This window comes from Cupressus sempervirens, chromosome 7, assembly GCF_028749045.1.
Source record: "Cupressus sempervirens isolate cs-2001-9-10 chromosome 7, ASM2874904v1, whole genome shotgun sequence".
In the NCBI taxonomy this organism is placed as follows: domain Eukaryota; kingdom Viridiplantae; phylum Streptophyta; class Pinopsida; order Cupressales; family Cupressaceae; genus Cupressus; species Cupressus sempervirens.
Genome location: NC_143124.1, coordinates 258,732,578 through 258,746,286, shown reverse-complemented (window position 1 = coordinate 258,746,286; position 13,709 = coordinate 258,732,578).

Genomic DNA, 13,709 nt, shown 5'->3' with positions numbered 1-13,709 from the left:
GATTACTGCTACTTGACTCCAATTCCATCATTGAGTGTGATCTAGTAGTTCACTGCACAACAACAAGGACTGATTAACGAAAATGTAAATCTAAGATTATCTCCACCATTTATGCTAGTTAAAGTATCAATTAGAAAGAGTTGTGTTTGAGTCTTCTCCAAATGGCATGCCCATGCAAGAAGATCAATTTGACAACTTAGCAATTTGTATTTGTTTGAGTTGCTTCTAAGGAGTGGATATCCATGATTATATATTTGGATGATTAGTTTAGATGAGAAAACTAGGTTGGATAATATGCAAACATTTGTAGTATAAAGAGGAAATGTAATTAGATTAATAAGTGTCCATGGAATCAAAGAAATTTGTCTCTGCTTAGCAAAGCTAGGCTTGTATAAAAAATCTCTATTTTATTCTATTTTCTTTTTGTGGTTGCATTTAGTTTCTACATGCATGCATCTACATCTTATGGTAATCACACCCACTCCTTCCTAAAGCTATAGATATCAAATCTCCAAGGGTATATGGTGGAAAGAATAATAGGTAGAGGATATGCTAGAAAAATGTAAATAAAGGAATGGGGCACTTAGATCAAGATTTCTTAGCCCAAAAAAAGGGAAAAGAGAAGGTGGAAAAATATTTGGAAGTAAAATTAGTGGGAATGGAAAAATAGAATATCTAGGATAATAATAATGCTTCAGAGTCAAGAAATACATAATTTTCAACCATGGATATCCAAGCACAAGAGGTGGTATTCTCAAAGGAGCTTAAAGGTATTGATAATTGCCTATTTAAAGTACCCTCAATGATCATTGGAGATGGTATTAGAGTAGAAGAAGGTATATCTGAGGATTTGTATGGAGTAGGCACCTTGACAAATGGGATAAACATCAACCCCCTTTTAGTTGTCTCTTTCCCTAAAGTTATGCAAGATTGTTCAACATTGTTGGAATGGGTAGAAATCTCTAAACTAAAGAAAGTAGTTTTGACAAGGATCCATTAGTGTTATCAAACAAAATTTGATTTGGGGAAAGGTGAACAATTAATCAATCCAAATCCAAAATGAATAATGTTAGCACTCAGAGGTAGAGAAGACAAAGGGAAAATATGGTAGAGTTGTTGGAGGATGTTGGTGATTGTAAGGATCAAACTAAACTAAGTTAGACTAAGCTTAGATTAGGGAGGGACAAAATCCCTCCCAAGGCACCATGAAGTTCATGTCAAGGTCTACAATGCCTCTAGAAATAATGTATGATCAGGTGAGCCTTAGATAAGCTAAAAGAGGATGTAATTTGCATTCAAGAAATGAAGCTCTTTGAGGTAAATGTAGCTAGAATACTTGGAGGGAAGAAACATTGGTCCAATTTCTTCTCTAATGCAATTGGTGCATCGAGGGGTCTTGTAATTTTATGGAATCCTAGCACTGCAAACTAAATCCATTGTTGAAGGAAAGATTCTATGAAGTGATATCTTTTAGTGCGTTAACAATTAACTTTTCAACATAGGCGTGTACAAATGACAGAAAATAAACTAGTCTATGGAGAAATTTTGACCTTTATTAGTAGTCATAATATAGTTTCCATTGTGATTTTTAATGACTTCAATGCAACTTTAACTTTAGTAGATAAGAGAGGGGGTAGCAACTAGATCAACCAAGTCCTAAAAGATGTCCAAGATTTCATCACAAGGCTAAAGAAAGCTCCTACACATGGACAACCAAAAGGGTGGGGTTCTCAAATATTGCAAAAAAGGTTGACCAAATCATCTTAATAGGTTACTAGAACACTTTTTCATTATTGTTCAAGGTGTAAACACTTGGGATCTCTAGTTAGCATCATTTTTTAGTTTCACTCCTAGTCCATAATGATGGTGTCCTAGCAAGAAGCCCCTTTAAATTTGAATAGGTGTGATTCAGAGTATATGGTTTCATGGAAATGGTAACTGAATAGTGAATATGGACTCCTCCAATGGAGGGAAATACAACCTTCAAGTTCTTTGAAAAACTATAACACATTAAGCAACTCCTCAAAGCCTAGAATAGAGAATGATTTGGTAACATATTTAAAGAAAAATATACCATTGAATTTGATTTGGAAGCCCTCAACTATAAAGTTATGATTGAAGGTATGGACGAACTTGATTATGTCACTGAAAAAGACCTACGAGATGTTATGAAGAAATACTTTAGAGGGAAGAAATATATAGGAAACAAAAATCCAAAGAATCTTGGCTAAAGAAAGGGGACCATAATAGAAAAAAAATTATTGTTGAGTTAAATCTAGAAAATCAATAAACAAAATTACGTCTATAACTCGTGTTGATGGTCTACTAACTAAGGATCCTGCTACAATCAACCAAGAAGTGGTAACATTCTTCTCAAACCTTTGGACTGCAGAGGAAGATGATAAGAGTAGAGAACAAGAGGAAATTTTATAGACTATCCTAGAATTGGTGGCCAGTGAGGACAACAAGATGCTTATGAATCCGATATCTATTGAGAAATTGAGGAAAGTAATTTATGATTTGGGAGGGGACAAGTTATCATGAAAACATGAATTCTAGGCATGCTTCTACCAAAAGTTTTGGGACGTGCTAAGTATGGATTTGACGATAGTAGTGGAGGAATCACATAAATATGGGTATGTTTTAAAATATTTTAAAAACACAATGGTTATCCTCATTCTAAAAAAGGAAAATCTTGCATCTTTTGAAAAATCCAGGCCAGTCTCGCTATGCAAAATAGTATACAAAATCATCTCTAAGGTGGTAGTGAAAAGACTAAGATTGATCTTGAACAAGATCATCTCACCTGAATAGAGAATCTTTCCACCTAACAAGACCATTGTTGAAGGAATCATTGTTTATTATGAAGAAAAAAATAGGCCACATTCCCACAAAAGAAGGTACATGATGTTGAAATTAGATATCCAAAAAGCATGTGATAAAGTAGATAGGGGATTCCTTGAAAACTTAATGAGGAAATTTTGATTTTTTGAAGGGTGTGTGAAGTGGATTAGGGGCATAACCAAGGACTACCATACTTCCATCCTGGTAAACATAAGCCCACAAGGATTCTAAACAACTTCTTATGACTTGAGATAAGGTGACTCCATATCAATATTTCTTTTTTGGTAAAAGCACAAACCTGTGTCACCTTTTATAAAGAAACGTGATATCAGAATGTGACAGTTCAACATTAGTGACAAAAAAGTGGTATTTGTGTTTAAAATATGAAGATGATGTAAGTTGATGAAATGTGTAGAATTGGATGAACTTTATGCCTATAATTTTTATAATTTTTTTGAGTAAGAATTTATTCATTTTATTTTCTTTTGAAGTCGCTTTTTTAATTGTAAAAAATATAGTGTGTAGTTCCTGTCAAACAAGTATATTCAAATCATCTTTTTTTGTTCTAATTTGAAAATATCTTATAGATGACATGTATAGCTAGTGGGCAAAAAAAGAAATAATTATTTTTTATGTATATTTTCTTTGTTATAAGTATTCAAGTTCGACCTTACCAGAATCCAACAATTTTTTCCTCTCATCAAAACTTTCATATCAAATCTATACCTTCTTGAAAAAAAATTACATATTCGTGAAGAGGATTCTCTCCTCTAGAGATAAATATAATTTTTTAATTTTTTTGATATGATTTACTATTTTTTTCCATTTTTGAGGGAGCATCTTCTGAAATGTTAAAATATTGACTTATAATACTTTGAGATTATAACATATTATAACTAATCAAAACACTCAAAATTTTATATAATGGTGATATTGAATCTGAGATCTATAAAAGGGTATTTTTAGTTTATGAAAAAAATTGAATTTTGATAGAGAAATGAGATTTGACCAAAAAAGGTTTTGGTATCACAAATGGTGACACAGATCTATGCTTTTACCCTTTCATCTTTCTAGTAGAGGTTTTGGGGAGAACAATCTTGAGGAAATGGGAAAGAGGACAATGGAAAGGGATCCATGTAGCAAGAGGGTTGAAGCCAACAACTCATTTTCAATTTGCAAATGATACATGTTTTTTGGACTATAAACCATGGAGGAGACAAGTATAATGAAAAGGGTTATCGATTCATATAGAAAATCTTCTAGGCAATATGTCAATTGGAAAAATTAGACCTATTTTTTGTTAACATCAAAAGAATAATGCAACACTCAATTGCTAACCTTTTTTGAGTCCAAAATAGAAAGCTCCCTAGAAAATTTCTTGCAACACCATTGTTTAAGGGCATTGTAAAATCATAATAATAGAAGGACCTCAACAATGGATGTTGTTGAAATATTGTAGGGTAGAATACTAAGTGGTTGACCATTGGTAGTAAGCTTCTAATATTAAGAATAGTCATTTCAACAATGCCCAGTTTTTCTATGTCCTACTTCTAGATCCCCAAAAAGGAAATTGATATCATCCAACAGTAGATACAAATTTTTTGTGGAATTATACTCATGAATAGGAAAAATTCCCATTCATGGCATGGGATAAAATTTTTCATCCCAAATGTGGAGCTAGAGCAAGCCTCAATGACAAGAAATTTCTCAATACTGTGATGAGATAAAAGCTCATTTGGAAAATGTACACGAATCAAGAACAAAGATGGGTCAAGTTTTTAAAAGAAAACTACATAGATAGCCCAAAAAATGAAAGAATCTTGACCATTGAGAATCCACCTAGAGCATCTTCTCTCTAGATTTTTTAGTTAGTTGTAGAAGTCTCATCACAGATCACATTACTTGGAAAGTGGTTAATGGAGCCAAAGTAGAATTTTGGAATGACTCCTAGGAAGGGAACAAGGTTTTGGGTAAAGAGGAAGTGACACACAACATCATAGAAGCCACTAACAGATTCTAGGGAGTGAAGCTCAAGGATTTAATAGATCAGAGGTCTATCCAAGTAGGAAGATTAGTGGCCTAGAATGATTTCACAACTTTGGGAATTTCTCTTGGTGATTAAGAAAGACGTACACAAATCTTACATAGCATAGTAGTGTTTGGAGCCAATGGATTAGATTCTATTATATGGTGTGGCTCAAAATGTGGAAAATATTTAGTAAAAGTAGGCTCTTTATTGTTAGATAATATTCAGAGCAATGTTGATTAGGAAATCAACCTATGTTGGCACACTATGTGCATGCCCAAGGTTGGACATTTCACATGGCTTGCTAGCAATGGATGCGTCCTAACAGAAGAAAGTCTTATGAAATATGGCTCCACTAGTCCCTTTAGATGTGTTTTATATTCTCAAGAAGAAGAGATATTTTAACATCTCTTTTTACATTGTGAATACTCAAAAAAATTATGGGAATCAATCTTTAAAAAATTAAACTGGCATGGCCCAATGCCCCATAGTTTGAAGGAATAGCTGACAACATGGTCATTGAAGCCTCAAGTATCCACTTCTATTGTAATTTGGAACATCATTCCATCCATCACTATTTGGATGATATGGAATAAATGTAATAGAAGAATTCAAGATAAGGCTGAAGACTGGATCATATTTTCATCTAGATTGGAGAAGGAAATCTCAAAGATAGTTGTTGATGGAGCTACTAGAATTAACCTAAAATGAATACATTTCAATCAAAAGGATGCACAGATCCAAAAGGAATGGACATTGGCCAATTTTAGGCTCATTAATGGAGTTGGGGGAGGGGGGAGGGGCTAATCCTCATAAGTCTACCCAAGATAAGTCTAAATAGAATCTTCTAGATCCTATTTGGATAAAGTTAAATTTTGATCAGGCTTCTAAAGAAGACCCTAGTCTCCAAAGAATTAGGATAGTGGCTAGATGTAAAGATGGGATCATTATGACAATGTTAGCCAAATTAATTATGGATAGCACTAACAATTAGGTAGATTTCCTTGTAGTAGTTGAAGAAACCTTGCTTGAATTGATTCTTGGGGTGCAAAGAATTCACCTAGAAGGTGATTCACATGTGATTATCTGTGGCATTACCAAAGGGGAATTAGAAGCATGGAATTTGGAAAAACATATTTAAAAAATTGATTCCTCTTATAAAGGTTTAAAGACTATAAAGTTTCACATGTCTTAATAGAAGCTAATGTGATTGTAGATACTCTATCAAAATTTGGAGGAAGTAAAAAGAATACAAAAATTTTTGAAGACTCTCATGGCATTGCACCTCATGATTTGGATTTCCCACTATAGTTATTCACACTCAACTAACTATCATTTATGGGAATGGAGTCACAAGTCACATCTGCCAAGGAGTGCCAAAGTTCACATTTATGGGAAATGCCTTAGGAATTTCAAGTCACACAAAATCATAATTACTTCTAATGAATCTTGAGACTTTGATTGATTCTTTAAAGTGAGTTGAATTTAAACCTCTGGTAATTGATAGATAAACGAGTATTACAGTTAGTAAGTAGCAAGGGAGGAAACTTTTTCCCTCAACACTACAGGGAAAATTCCATTGTTCAAGTGGCCAATTTTAGAGACTAGGTTGAGCATTGTCTTCCAACACAATGAGGAGTTGTTTTCAGAGCCATTGGAGTTTTATTTTAGTGAATAATTTTGGGAGTAAGGATGGAAACTAAGATCCAATCTCAAAATTTCTTTTTTTTTTTTTCCTTGAGATATCCTTAATGATTGTAGATAGAAGAAAAAGGAACCGGGTTGTATTGACAAGGTCTACATTGAGCCCAAGTGGGGAGTAGGGATGGAAAATATCATAAACTAGGTAAAAATATGAACTGGGATACATATGGGAAATTGACCATGGAAATTAAGTGGGGGTCCCTAGGTGAACTACAACATCTCCTGGTGTGGTCATCAGACACCCCTCTGATGGTGTATTCACCATTTGCAAGATGGTATTGGGTGAAGTTAGTTTGTTTTGTGCACTTGGTAGAAAGGGATTATGTGATGATTGGAGGAATAATGGCGAGGCAGTGGAATCAAAAGACAATGCTGATTAGATTAACTACTCCTTTGGATGGTGAGTGTCGACCTCTGATTAACAAGAAGATCCCTTTGGAAAGAAAGAAGGGAAAGGAGGTTATTTAAGGCACATCATGAGGGATGGTTGTGGTTGTAGCGGGCAACAAATACCAAGGTGGCATCTAGTCGATGGAGGAGTCTACATGCATGAGGCTAAAACTTGTATCTGGAATGGCTATAATTATATAATATGGTGAGTCCTCCAAGAAGCATTGGATGGGTGTCTGTAGCAGGGTCATTGAAGATGTTTGGGTATTTATAAACTTTTCTAAGAAGGATTCTGATATTTGGATCAAGTGATAGAGTCATAGCTGGTTACTTTTTGGTTACTTTCTCTATATTTTCTCATGGGTGTTTTGAGAAAATGGTAACCTTTCTTTTCAATTTTTGAATAACTATGAATATGTCTTGGTATAGAATGTCATGTAGTTGTAAGATTTGATCATATATAGATCATTTGTATCTATTTTTTGGTTGGGTTGGGGCTATTTCTATCCATGGTCAAAATCTAGTAGGTATGGATATGATGTTGATGGGATGAACAATATCTCCCAATTTTGTAACATATTTTTGATACTTAATATAATTAATGATATTACTAATAAAAAAAAGGAAAAGAAAAAATGAAAGCATTAAATTATTTAAGAAAAATATAAAATTTTCAAAATGTTGAAATTTATTTATATATTTTAATGTTACATTTTTTTATTTGAATAGAATAATAGATCATAACAGAATTCTTTACACATTATTTAATCAACAATTTAAATATTGTGACAAAAAAAATTAATTTGCATGCTTCTTTTAATAAATATTTCTACTAACATTTATTAATCCTAAGGGAACTAATAGTTCCCAATAGTGGTCCTGAGTTAATTTTAATAACCCTTGATAGAAAAAAATGCTTCAGAGTCAAGAAATGCATAATTTTCAACCATGGATATCCAAGAACAAGAGGTGGTATTCCTTAAAGGAGCTTAAAGCCATTGACAATCACCTATTCAAAGTAGCCTTAGTGATCATTGGAGATGGTATTGGAGTAGAGGAAGGTATATCTGAGGATTTGTATGGAGTAGGCACCTTGACAAATGGGATAAGCATCAACCCCCTTTTAGCTGTCTCTTTCCCTAAAGTTATGCAAGAAAGTTCAACGTTATTGGAATGTGTAGAAATCCCTGACCTAAAGAAAGCACTTTTTAGAGGGATCCATTAGGTGTATTAGACAAAATCCAAATTGAGAAAAAGGTGAACAATTAATCAATCCAAATCTAAAATTAATAATGTTTTCACTGGGAGCTAGAGAAGAGGAAGAGAAAATATGGTAGAGTTGTTGGAGGATGTTGGTGATTGTAAGGATCAAACTAAACTAAGTTAGACGGGACACAAACCCTCCCAAGCCACCATGAAGTTCATGTCAAGTTCTACAATTCCCCTAGAAAAAATTTATGATCAAGCGAGGCTTGGATCATCTGAAAGAGGATGTAATGTGCATTCAAGAAAAAAAGCTCTTTGAGGAAAATGTAGCTAGAATACTTGGAGGGAGGAAACATTGGTCTAATTTCTTCTCTAATGCAATTGGTGCATTGAGGGGTATTGTAACTTTATGGAATCCTAGGACAATCAAACTAGATCCATTGTTGAAGACAAGATTCTAGCAAGTGATATCTTTCAGTGCATTAACAATTAACTTTTCAACACAAACATCTACAAATGATAGAAAACAAACTAGTATGTGGAGAAATTTTAATCTTTATTAGTAGTCACAATAGAGTTTCTATTGTGATTATTAATGACTTCAACACAACTTTAACTTCTATAGAGAAGAGAGGGGGTAGCAACTAGATCAACCAAGTCCTCAAAGATTTCAAAGATTTCATCACAAGGCTACTACACATGGACAAACAAAAAGGGTGGGGTTCTCAAATATTGCAACAAATCTTGACCAAATCTTCTTAATGGGTAACTAGAACACTTTTTTGTTATTGTTCAAGGTGGAAACACTTGGAATCTCTAATTAGAATCATTTTTTTAATTTTCACTCCTAGTCCATAACGATGGTATCCCAGCAAGAAGCCCCTTTAAATTTGAATAGGTGTAATTTAGAGTAGATGATTTCATGGAAATGGTAACTAACTGGTGAATATGGGCTCCTCCAATGAATGGAAATACAACCTTCAAGTTCTTTGAAAAACTATAACACAATAAACAACTCCTCAAAGCTTAGATAAACGAATGATTTGATGACATTTTTCAAGAAAAATATGCCATTGAATTTGATTTGGAATCCCTCAACTGTAATGTCATGACTGAAGGTATGGAAAAATTTGATTATGTCACTAAAAAAGACCTATGGGATGCTATAAAGAAATAATTTAGAGGAAAGAAATATAGAGGAAACAAAAATCCAGAGAATCTTGGCTAAAGGAAACGGACCATAATACTAGAAAAAGTCATTGCTCAATTAAATCTAGCAAATCCATATACAAAATTATGTCTATAACTCATATTTATGGTCTACTAACTAAGGATCTTGTTACAATCAACCAAGAAGTGGTAACTTTCTTCTCAATCCTTTGGAGTGTGAAGGAAGATGATAAGAGTAGAGAACAAGAGGAAAGTTTACAGACTATCCCAGAATTGGTGACTAGTTAGGACAACAAGATGCCTATGAATCTGATATCTTTTGAGGAATTGAGGAAAGTAATTTATGATTTGGTAGAGGACAAGTCATCATGACCACATGACTTCTAGGCTTGCTTCTACCAAAAGTTTTGGGACCTACTAAGTATGGAATTGATGATAGTAGTGGAGGAATCACATAAATATGGGTATGTTTTAAAATATTTTAAAAACACAATGGTTGCCCTCATTTTCAAAAAGGAAAATGTTGCACCTTTTGAAAAATTCAAGCCAATCTCTCTATGCAACATATTGTACAAAATCATTTCTAGGCTGGCAATGAATAGACTGAAATTGATCCTAAAAAAGATTATCTCGCCTGAATAAAGCATCTTTCTACCTAACAAGAACATTGTTGATAGAATCATTTTTTACCATGAAGAAAAACATTGTGCATGTTCCCACAAAAGAAGGTACATGATTTTGAAATTAGATATCCAAAAAGTGTATGATAAAGTAGACAGAGGATTCCTTAAAAATTTAATGAGGAAATTTGGATTTTATGAAGGGTGCATTCAAGTGGATTAGGGGCATGACCAAGGATTACCATACTTCCATCCAGGTAAATAGAAGCCCACAAGGATTCTTCATAACTTCCTAACACTTGATACAAGGTCACTCCATATCAACATTTCTTTTCATCTTTCTAGTAGAGGTTTTGGGGAAAACAATCTTGAGGAAATGGGAAAGAAGACAATGGAAAGGGATTCTTGTAGCAAGAGTGTTGAAGCCAAAAACTCATTCTCAAATTGCAGATGATACATGTTTTTTTGGACTAGAAACCAAGGAGGAGAGAAGTATAATGAAAAGGGTTATAGATTCATATAGAAAATCCTCTAGGCAATGTGTCAATTGGGGAAAATTAGACCTATTTTTTTTAACATCAAAAGAATGATGCAACACTCAATTGCTAACCTTTTTGGAGTGTAAAATAGGAAGCGCCCTGGAAAATTTCTTGAAACACCATTGTTTAAGGGTATTGGAAAATCATAATACTAGAGGGACCTCATTGATGGATGTTCAAAGATGGTAGGGTAGAAGAGTCAGTGGTTGACCATTGGTGGTAGGCTTCTAATATTAAGAATATTCATTTCAACAATGCCCATTTTTTCTATGTCCTACTTCTAGATACCCAAAAAGGAAATTGATATCATCCAATAGTAGATACAATATTTTTTGTGGAACTAAAGTCATGAATAGGAAAAATTCTCATTCATTGCATGGGATAAAATTTGTCAGCCCAAAGGTGGAGCTAGAGCAAGCCTCAAGGATGAGAAACTTCTCAATAGTGTGATTAGAGGAAAGCTCATTTGGAAAATGTACATTTAAATCAAGATTAAAGATGGGTCAAATTTTTAAAAGAAAACTACTTGGATAGTCTTGGAAAATGAAAGGATCTTGACCATTGACAATCCACCTAGAGCATCTTCTCTCTAGAATTTTTTAGTTAGTTGTAGAAGTCTTATCATGGATCACATTACTTGGCAAGTCACTAATGGAGCCAAAGTATAATTTTGGAATGACTCCTAGGAAGGGAACAAGGTTTTGGCTAAAGATGAAGTGACACACAACATCATAGAAGCCACTAATAGATTTTGGGGAGTGAAGCTCAAGGATTTCATAGATCGGAGGTCTATGCAAGTAGGAAGATCAGGGGCCTAGAAAGATCTCACAACTTTGGGACTTTCTCTTGGTGATTAAGAAAGACTCACACAAATCTTACATAGCATAGTAGTGTTTGGAGCCAACAGATTAGATTCCATTATATGAAATGGCTCAAAATGTGGAAAATATTGAGTAAAAGTAGGCTCTTTACTATTAGTTAATATTCAGAGGAATGTTGATTAGGAAATCAACCTATGTTGGCACACTATGTGCATGCCCAAGGTTGGACATTTCACATGGCTTGTTGGCAATGGGTGCACACTAATAGGAGAAAGACTAATGAAATATGGCTCCGCTGGTCCCTTTAGATGTGTTTTATATTCTCAAGAAGAAGAGATAGCTTAATATCTCTTTTTAGATTGTGAATACTCAAAAAAATTATGGGAGTTGATCTTCCAAAAATTTTACTGGGATGGCCCAATGCCCCATAGTTTGAAGGAATGGTCGATAGCATGGTCATTGAAGCCTCAAGTATCCACCTTTATTGCAATTTGGAACATCATTCCATCCACCACTATCTGGATGATATGGAATAAATGTAATAGAAGAATTCAAGATAAGGTTGAAGACTGGATCATATTTTCATCTAGATTGGAGAAGGAAATCTCAAAGATAGTCACCAATGGATCTACTAGAATCAACCCAAAATGAATACCTTTCGATCAAAAGGATGCACACATCCAAAAGGAATGGCCATTGGCCAATTTTAGGCTCATTAATGGGGTCAAGGGGAGGCGGTAGAGTCTAATCCTTGTAGCTCTACTCGAGAGAAATTTGAATGGAATCTTCTAGATCATATTTGGATAAAGAAAAATTTTGATGGGGCTTCTAAAGGAAACCCTAATCTCCCAAGAATCAGGACAGTGGCTAGATGTAAATATGGGATCATTATGGCAATGTTAGCCAAATTAATTGTGGATAGCACTAATAAATAGGTATATTTCCTTGTAGTAGTTGAAGAAACCTTGCTTGGATTGATTCTTTGGGTGTGAAGAATTCACCTAGAAGGCGATTCACATGTCATTATCTGTGGCATTGCCAAAGGAGAATTAGAAGCATGGAATTTGGAAAAACATTAAAAAAAAATAGATCCCTCTTATAAAGGTTTAAAGACTATAAAGTTGCACATGTCTTAAGAGAAGCTAATGTCATCACAGATACTCTATCAAAATTTGGAACAAGTAAAAAGAATGCAAAACTTTTTGAGGACTGTTGCCCACTTTTTATCCTGTACCCATTTTGTAAAAGTAAAATAATTTGTGTCTTAGTTTGGTCTAGGAATGTCTAGGTCTAGTATTTCCTCCTTAGGAGAAAAGGTTCTCCATCGGCTTTCACATCTTTTCCTTCTCTCACTTTCATTGGTGGATGGGTTTCTCCTTAACGTTGTATGGGTAGCTTAGTACCTAATTCGATGGAGATTCTTGTGTTTTATGTATTTATTTACAAAACTGGACTTGTTCATGACTTGTCTTACTTTTCCCATGAAAGAATGACACTTGTGAAAAATCAAATATTGCCTTCTCCTCGGTAGGTTTTTAACCCATGAAAGTGATTCCCCTTAGCGATTACCAAATGAAGATCATGGATCAAGTTGAGAAGATAAAAAGTTATTTTATGTAAAATATTTATTTTCATTGTAGTATTGCACTTTGAGAAGCACTTGGGATTCATCATGATGCTTGAAATCATCTTAAGTGAAAAACTTGAGGATGACTTCTCCTCGATGGGTTTTCAACCCATGAGGGTGATTTTCCACATTCACAAACAAATAAACTTTTTAAATAGATTGGGTTTGCAAATTACACATGAGGCATCTCAAGATGTTAATAGAAACAATCTAACCTCTCTTGGGAAGGTATACTAGATAGAATCTAGCTAAGCCGATATTTCCTTATGGAGTACTTTGTTCTTAATTTTTTGAAACTAAATGGAAAATGGGAAAGTAAATATGAAAGGAAAGAAAGTTATCATTGGGCCAACAAAAATAGTGAAAAGACATTAAAATTTCCATTAGAGGCTCCCACATTTACTAATTCAATGGATTTATCCTTTAATTCATTCATGTAGCACAAATCTTGAAGATTAACAAGTGAATTATGATTTCTATATAGAGGGAAACATAATAGTTTTTCAAATTACTACTTTTTCTTGAACTATTATACTATTGAATTGCTCAACATTTTCAAATCTCTTATACTTGTAAATTCTATCCTCTATGCTTCATTCAAGTTCAAAGTTTTGATTCACTTCTTCCTCAGATAAAATAGTAACCAAATTTGCTAGATTTGATGGACTTAATGGAATCAAATCCAAATTGTAGAGTTTCATAGATACCTCACTCCATTTCTATGACATGCAAGATTTTTAAAGGAGGCTGAGGTTGGACCCA